The sequence below is a fragment of the Eriocheir sinensis genome, unplaced genomic scaffold (assembly GCF_024679095.1).
Source record: "Eriocheir sinensis breed Jianghai 21 unplaced genomic scaffold, ASM2467909v1 Scaffold429, whole genome shotgun sequence".
In the NCBI taxonomy this organism is placed as follows: domain Eukaryota; kingdom Metazoa; phylum Arthropoda; class Malacostraca; order Decapoda; family Varunidae; genus Eriocheir; species Eriocheir sinensis.
In genome coordinates, this window is record NW_026111753.1 from 326,476 (window position 1) to 335,267 (window position 8,792).

At 40.9% G+C, this 8,792-nt stretch overlaps 1 long non-coding RNA gene across 1 annotated transcript; it reads right to left on the reverse strand.

Moving 5' to 3' along the window:
- Positions 1–4,548: 4,548 nt before the first annotated feature.
- LOC126992261 (uncharacterized) lies at positions 4,549–8,073 on the reverse strand. The gene is made up of 3 exons (XR_007746396.1): positions 7,990–8,073; positions 7,552–7,677; positions 4,549–4,791 (listed from the first exon to the last, which is right to left on the reverse strand). It is a non-coding gene; the product is annotated as an uncharacterized LOC126992261 (long non-coding RNA).
- Positions 8,074–8,792: the final 719 nt, after the last annotated feature.

Here is an 8,792-nt window from a genome sequence, read left to right on the forward strand (position 1 = left end):
TGTAACAAACACTGCCCATAACAATGGAGGAAAAGTAAATATTTTTAACGGCTTTATGGTCATGAGAGGAGTACTCTGATGTACGTTCCATGCTCTTTTCTTAGTCTCAAAATGCAGTGTAATGTTGCCGTTTCTCGGCCACCTCTCGGCTTTCCCATAGCCGAAGAACACGGGCTAAAGAGAGTTCAAGAAGAGAGATCTGGGAGTGACAATACAAGATAATCAACAACCTGAAAGTCATGTAAATCGGATATTCAGTGATACGAATAATATGGTGAGAAATATAGGATTAGCATTCCACTACATGGATAAGGATATGAAGAAAAAGTTAGTAACCAATATGATTAGGCCAAAATTGGAATATGCGGAGGCAGTGTGGTCTCCCCATAAGAAACACAAAAAAACTAGAAAGAATACAAAGAATGGCAACAAATATGGTTCCAGGGCTGGAGAGATTGACATATCAGGAAAGACTAAAGGAGATGGACCTACCAACACTAGACCAAAGAGGAAAGGGGAGACCTAACACTAATTTATAAATTATTGAGCAAAATGGAAGAAGTAGATAATGAGGAGTTACTACTAAAAGAAGGAATAAACACCAGGAACACAAGAGGACACAGTAAAAAATTTAGGAGAGGAAGATGCTTGAGAGACATAAAGAAAAATAGCTTACCACAAAGAAATATTGAGGTTTGGAAAAGACTAAGTGAGGATGTAGTATCGGCAGAGAGTGTGCAAAGCTTTAAGGATAAGTTAGACAAATGCAGATACGGAGACGGGACCACACGAGCGTAAGCCCAGGCCCTGTAAAGCCACAACTAGGTAAATACACATAATAACAGCCAATGTCTCCCCTAAAACCAAAGGTTGGAATGAGGCAAGATATAACACTATGCTGGAAGACACAATACGGGCACTGACAAATGAAATAAAAAATAATAAAAAGGTATTATTAACAGGACACTTAAATTGCAGAGAAATGAAATGGGAAAATTAGACAACAGAGGGTGGTGAAAATACCTGGGGAAGTAAACTATTGAGGCTGGCAACAGATAACCTGGTGACGCAGTGGGTGCAAGGAGAAACAAGGCTGAGAGGGGATCACCAACCATCAAGACTTGACCTAATTTTCACAAAAAACGTGGAGTTGGATGAAGGAGTCAGTCACAAGTGCCCCTTAGGAAAGAGTGACCATGAACTATTGGAGATGAAAACTTTGGAAGGATGTGAATATTGAGATGAGGCTTATAAGGAAAAAAGGAAAAACTATGTTAGGGCAGATTACGTTGGACTCAAGACTCTTCGGCGGGGTAGACTGGACTGGTATGAAGAGGAGTACTGATATTCAAGAGAAATATGACGTTTTTATGAATATTTACAACAGAGGAACAGAGATATATGTTCCATACTACACAGTAAAAACTAAAAGAGAGAAAACATGGTTTGGATGGAGGTGCGGAACAGCAAGAGGAAATATCAATAAGGCAAGGAGGAATTTAAAGAAAAGACCAAATAAGAACACTAGGGACAAATATAAATAGCAAGAAATGATTACGTGAAAATAAGGAGAGAGGAGGAAGCTAAATTTGAAAGAAGAATAGTTTTTATATGTAAAGAATAAACAATAATTTTTTATAAATTAGTAAACGTGAATTTGAAAATAAATGAAGGAGTTGAAATGCTAAAAGAAAAAAATGTATTCTACGAAACAAAGAAATTGCAAAAATATTAAATAAAAAAATTCATAAAGTGTTTACGAAAGAAATCGACTTTGACTGGGGCTCGGAAATTGCAATGAAGGGAAATTAAATCTTGTAAAGGTTGAGAAAGGGGAACTGTTGCAGCTGATGAAAACCTTAGAGGCAAGGAAAGCTACGGGACCGGATGACATCTCCGGTCAAGTGCTAAAAGTATAGAAATGAATTACTGGAGCCACTTCATGACATAATAACATGCTCTATGAATACAGGAAAAGTGCCTTTAGAGTGGAAGAGAGCGAACATTGTACCAATTTATAAAAGTGGAGATAAAACTGAACCACTAAATTATAGGCCAGTCTCTTTAACAAGTGTAATGTGCAAGATTTGTGAAAGTATAATAAAAAACAATGGGCTGATCATTTAGAAAAGGAAAACATGATAAATGAGGGACAGTTTGGATTTAGAAAAGGGAAATCGTGTGTCACCAACTTACTGTGTTTCTACTCAGGAGCAACAGACAGGGTGCAAGAAAGAGAAGGGTGGGCTGATTGTGTGTATCTCAATTTGAAAAAAGCTTTTGACAAGGTTATGCACAAAAGGTTAACCTGGAAACTACAGCAGTGGGGAGGAATGGGCGGAAAGGTTATAGAGTGGATGAAGGATTACTTAACGGGAAGAGAAATGAGGACGGTGATTAGAGAAGAGAAATCAAATTGGAGGAGAGTAGAGAGTGGAGTTCCTCAAGGCTCAGTTCTGGCACCAATAATGTTCATGATATATATAAATGATATGCCCATGGGTATAAAAGTTATATGAGCCTTTTTGCAGACGATGCAAAATTAATGAGAAAAGTGAGGACAGAGGAAGACTGTGAGGAGCTGCAAAAAGACTTGGATAGGGTGTACAGATGGAGCCAGTTATGGGAGGTGGAATTTAATGCAAACAAATGCCATGTTATGGAAATAAAAGTAAAAAAGACTGAGGAAAACATACAGGATGGGAGGAGACAACTTAAAGGTGGTACATGAAGAAAAGGATTTGGGAGTAACGATGCAAGACACACTATCCCCAGAAAAGCACATAAACAAGCTGTTTGGAAAAACCTACAAGATGCAAAATATAACAGGAGCTGCCTTGTATAGGCCAACCGGCCTCTTGCAGACTCCTTACATTCTCAAGTTCATTCCATTTTACAGACAAATAAATGATATAGAATTACAACTAAAATGGTCCCAGAACTCTGGAATATGACGTATGAAGACAGACTGAGGGAGACGGACTTGACGACACTGGAACAAAGAAGGGAGAGAAGAGATCTGATCACGCTGTATAAGTTGGTAAATAAGTTTGATGAGGTGGATAGGGATGATCTCTTCTCTACTGCCAGAATGCAGGGGCTGAGAGGACATGGAAAGAAACTTCATAAAGGAACCTGTTTGAGTGACTTGAAAAAGTAGGTATAGTTTTCCACATATAAGTGTTAACACATGGAACAGCTTGCAGGAAGAGGTGGTGGGGGCGAGCAGTGTCCACCAAATGAAGGAAAGGCTGGATGAATGTAGACATGGAGACAGGACTACTGGAGCTTAGCTCGGGCCACCTAGACTACTAATAGCTAAATACACACACAGACACACACACATATAAAATGAGAGATGGTGAAATATTAAAGAAAGTAAATGAAGAGAGAGACCTGGGAGTAATAATGCAAGATTATATGGAACCAGGAAGTCATATAAATCGGATCTTCGGTGATACATATAACATGGTGAGAAATATAGGCATAGCATTCCACTACATGGACAAAGAAATGATGAGAAAATTAATAACTACTATGATCAGACCTAAACTAGAATACGCGGAAACAGTGCGGTCTCCACATATGAAGAAACACATAGTAAAACTAGAAAGAATACAGAGGATGGCAACAAAAATGGTTCCAGAACTGGAGGGACTGACATATGAAGAGAGACTAAAGGAAATGGACTTGCCAACACTAGAACAAAGAAGAGAAAAGAGAGACCTAATACAAAAATATAGGCTATTGAGTAAAATGGAAAGTAGATAACGAGAAATTGCTACTAAGAGAGGAACCTTCCAGCAGGAATACTAGGACACAGTAAAAAGTTGAGGAAGGGAAGATGCTCAAGAGACATAAAGAAATATAGCTTCCACAAAAGAAATATAGAGGTTTGGAACAGATAAGTGAAGAAATAGTATCGGCGAAGAGTGTGCAAGTTTCAAGGAAAAGTTGGATAATTATAGATACGGAGACGGGACCACACGAGCGTAAGCCCAGGCCCTGTAAAACTACAACTAGGTAAATACAACTAGGTAAATACACACACACACACGCACACACACACACACACAGGGCAAAACATTTTTCCTTATCACAGTTTACTGCATGCTGGGGTCACACATTTTGGCAGAGGTCCTTGACCTTACCCTCCTTGACCTTGCCTGCTGCTGCTGCTGATCTCAGGGAGAGAGATTTACAGATATTCAAACCACAAACACACACCTAATGGTTCACACTGGGCGGTCTGCCCTTAAGCCTGCCCTGAGTGAAATTATATTAATGAAATGGCACCAAGACTTTGCATTTCTACTTTAGTGATACTGAGGTGAAGGAAGTGTTGGTCAAGCTTGTTTTTAAGGGGAAGAGAGAGAGAGAGAGAGAGAGAGAGAGAGAGAGAGAGAGAGAGAGAGAGAGAGAGAGAGAGAGAGAGAGAGAGAGAGAGAGAGAGAGAGAGAATAAATAGAACAATGAAGAAAAAATATGCAATTGAAATTGAAATGACCCACGATGACCCAGAGAGATGCAAGGGTCAGGCCACAGAAAAAGAGCAAGTTTGGAGCACTACAATGACCCAGAGAGATGCAGGGGTCAGGCCACAGAAAAAGAGCAAGTTTGGAGCACTACAATGACCCAGAGAGATGCAAGGGTCAGGCCACTCACCAGCACAGTGGACATCCTCTGGTCCGCCCAGGAGCACCTCATCCCCTGGTCTATGGTGCTGGTGATGAGGGGACCAGCTCACTCCACGCCCAGGCCAGGGAGACGCTGCTCAGCTTCTTCACACAGCTGGGGACACAGGGCACAGAGTTATAATGATAATACTTTCCTATAGGTTCATGGTACACCAGAAGGGTCACACTGCCATCTTTCTTCATTTCTGTTTAGGTATTTTAATTGTTTATTTTCCAGAGAGAAGGAAAACAAAACTAATCCAGGTTAGGTAACATTAGTTTTGTGAACCTTCCCACCATGGCGGTGTTATGAGTTACAGGAGGCAGGAAAGCTGTGTTACTGATGCCAAGATTCTGAGTTTAAAGAGAAAGAGAGAGAAAAAGTATCCAGGTTGGGTCAAGTTAGTTTTGTGAACCTTCCCACCATGGCAGTGTTATGAGTTACATGAGGCAGGAAAGCTGTGTTACTGACACCAAGATTCTGAGTTTAAAGAGAAAGAGAGAGAAAATGTATCCAGGTAAGGCTGCGTTAGTTTTGTGAACCTTCCCATCATGGCAGTTACATGAGGCAGGGAGGCTTGCAAGGCTGTTTTACTGACGCACAACTTCTCAGAGTTTCAGGAGAGAGAGAACGAAACTATCCAGGTTAGGTTAGGTTAGTTTTGTTGTGGCTTTCTGAGGTGGCTGAACTATGCTACACATTTATATACCTGGACTGACTTTTCTTTTTCCTTTTTTTCTTTATGATTATTTTGGGGCAATCACTGTTTCAAGGGAGAAAACAAAACTATCAAGGTTACTTTAGGTTAGTTAGTAGCAGTAGTAGTAGTAGAAGTAGTAGCAACAATTACCAAAGACTAGAACCTTATATTCGTTCCTTCAATAATGATGATAATAATGATAATAATAATGATAACAATAATAATGATATTAATAATAATAATAATAATAATAATAATAATAATAATAATAATAATAATAATAATGATAATGATGATAATAATAATAATGATAATAATTGGCATGGCACTTATGACATAACTAAGATTTAACTCATTAGCAATTATTTATTTATCAATTATTACTGTCATTTATTTACCATTACTTTATTAAGTTAGTTTTGTGTGCCTTCTCACATCATGGTGATATTTTGAGGCAGCAGAACTAAACTATACATTTACCACATTTGCTTTTCTTTCTTCTTTATTACTTTATATTTAGTGTAAGTAAGAACAAAAGGTGCCAACAGAGAGACAGGGGAGCCACCAGGAACAAAATAGCATTGCCTGCATCAGGAGACACAGTGCTATCAATGTAACCAGTCTGTCTGCCTTGCCTTCCTGCCTAAACACACCGCCGGGACACATATTCCTGAAGTCTCTGCAGGTGTGTGGTTCCTGAGTGAAGACGCTCGGCTGTAACTTGAAAACTAACCACGGGCCATTCTGGAAAATACTTTCATTGTGATTCCCGCTCAACATTACCTGTAATACTTCCTACCTAACCTTACATAGCCTAACCGCCAAGTGGCCACAGACTACCCACATGCTGTCCAGAAGACCACCCATCAATCCAGACTCTAGAAGAAACCGCCCAGTGAATCAAGAGTGAGTTCAAGGGGGCAGCATGAGCCAAGCATAACTGGCGCCACAATAAAAAATTGCCTGCGCCATGACAGCCTTGGGCCGACCACCATCCAGGCCCCTGAAGAAAGCCTACCGGAGTTACAGGCGGAGATGTAAAAAAAAAAAAAATAATAATAATAATAATAATAATAATAATCTATCCTGCCCTGTTCAAGAGTAGGCGGAACACACCCGTACAGACTTCAGGAATATGCATTCCTGCCACCATCAACTCATATTTACAGGCATTCCAGGCCTCCCGGGGCACAAAACCTCAGGTGGGATTATTCACGAGAGGGTCGCCTAATAATTTTGAGATGCTGACTGCTTATTTCTGGACAAAATATGATGCTGTTTATTATGGAGATAGTATTCACTTTCAGATATCACTATTTGATTGACTTTTCAATGCCTGTTGTACACCCGTCACCTCCCACTGCCTCAACATAGCTGACAGAGAGGTTCAATTAGCTTACTGATTAAACTCAGCGCTCACCAAGATCACAAGTGGACAAACCAGAGCAAAACCAGGCAAATTAATGTTTTTTGCCGTTGTGCGTGTGTTCCCCCAGTGAGCGTTGGACGCCAGCGACTTATCCAAAATCTCTAGAATCACACCCAAGCTTATTGAGGAAAAAAATGGACAAACCAGAACAAAACCAGGCATATTAATGTTTTCCTGCTGTGTATTGCCCCATGCATGGTGGACACCAGAGCCACTCATTTCTGCAGGAGGCATTTTTCACAACACCGGCCCGCGTAGTGGGCCACCCCCGTCCCCCGCCCTGCACTGTGTATTCCCGCCACCCCTCACTGCCTGCCCAGTATATTTAAACTAACCAAGCCTTACTTTACGTAACCTAGCGAACAGGGGGACTTTGCTCCCTCTCAACCCCCTTCTATTTCTAGGCAATCCTTTGTTAATGCACTGCATTCAGGCACTAAAAATAATCCATGCTGTAAGCATTAACTTGGCCAGAGGTGGCTGTGCACGCTTTCCTAAATATTTTGCAGAGTCAGTCTTATTAACTGAATGCTGTTTCAATCATCTGTTTATATATTAAACCTTTTTTTCACTTCCTTCCTTCTCTCTTCATGTAACTTAGTATTGAGCTGTTCATCCTTCCATAGGTGTACCTCAGGACCCCTGGGTAAGGAACACACTGTGGTAACCCAATGTGACAGAGATGACCACCAAGGCAATGAGTAGCTATGCTCTAGACCCCAAACTTCACCTGTCACAAGCTTACCTCTTGAGTCTTTAATTTGACAGAGATGAGCACTGAGGCAAGGTGTCCCGGAGCGATGGGTGCCTGTACCCCGCACCCCCATAGGCCCCCCAGGGTAACGGAGCTACGCCCTGGAGCAACGAGGACCTGGGGAAGGCACACTGTGGTAACTCCGATGTCACGCCCGCCCTGTTACAACGCAGGATGTGACAAAGATGAGCTCTGAGGCGACGCGCACCTATAGCATAAGCCCTAAACTTGACCTTACACTCAAATTTAAGGTCTGCAGGAAGAGGGAAGAGAGAGGAAGAGGAGGAGGAGGAGGAAGGAAGAGAGTACGTAGTAGAAAATTTTACCTAACCCTCACCTAGCACCCATATTTATAGGCCTACCGCTCCACTAGACCGCCCAACTATAAGCTTACCGATGCCCCAAGGTCTCTCCCATAGGCCTACTTACTTTTATAGGCGGGCGAGGTCAGGAACGTGAAATAAACGTAAATCTATTTGAACGCCGCCCACACGTGCACCTCGCCGCGGCAAAACGTAAACAAACCGAGTCGACGCGTTCTAGCGGCTCCTTTTTTTCTTTTCCCCTGTCTCTTCATCTTTTCTTTCTCTTCGCCTTTTCTCTTCCTCTTTTGTCTCCTTATCTTCCTTTCTCTTTCTTTTTTTCATCCTTTTTCTTCTTTTCCTCCGTTCGTATCTCTCTCCTCGTTCTAGCAGTTTCCTTTTTCCTTTTTCTTTTCTCTTCCTCTTTTCTTTCTTTCTCTTTGCATTTTCTCTTCCTCTTTTGTCTCCTTATCTTCCTTGCTCTTTCTTTTTTCATCCCTTTTCTCCTTTTCCTCCGTTCGTATCTCTCTTCGTTCTAGCGGTTCTATTTTTTTTTCTTCTCTTCTTTCTTCCTTTCTCTCTTTCTCTTTTCTCTTTCTCCTCCTTTCTCTCTGCCTTTCTTCTTCCTTCCTTTCTTCCTTTCTCTTATTTTCCTCCGTTCCTATCCCGCTCTTCGTTCTAGCGGCTCATTTTTATGTATTTTTTTTCTCTTAATTATCTTTTATTATGACTTTTAAGGTTGAATCAAGGAATATTAAGTTAGTTTAAATATAAAGAGAATATAATCAGCCCTTAATTATGGCATCGTTTTTCTCTTTTCTCTGTTTTTTCCGTTTCTCTTTCCTCTCCTTCTCTCTTTATATTTCGCTTCCTTCCTTTCTTATCCTTTCTCTCCTCTTTAATTCTTCCCTTCGTATCTTTTCTCTTCTT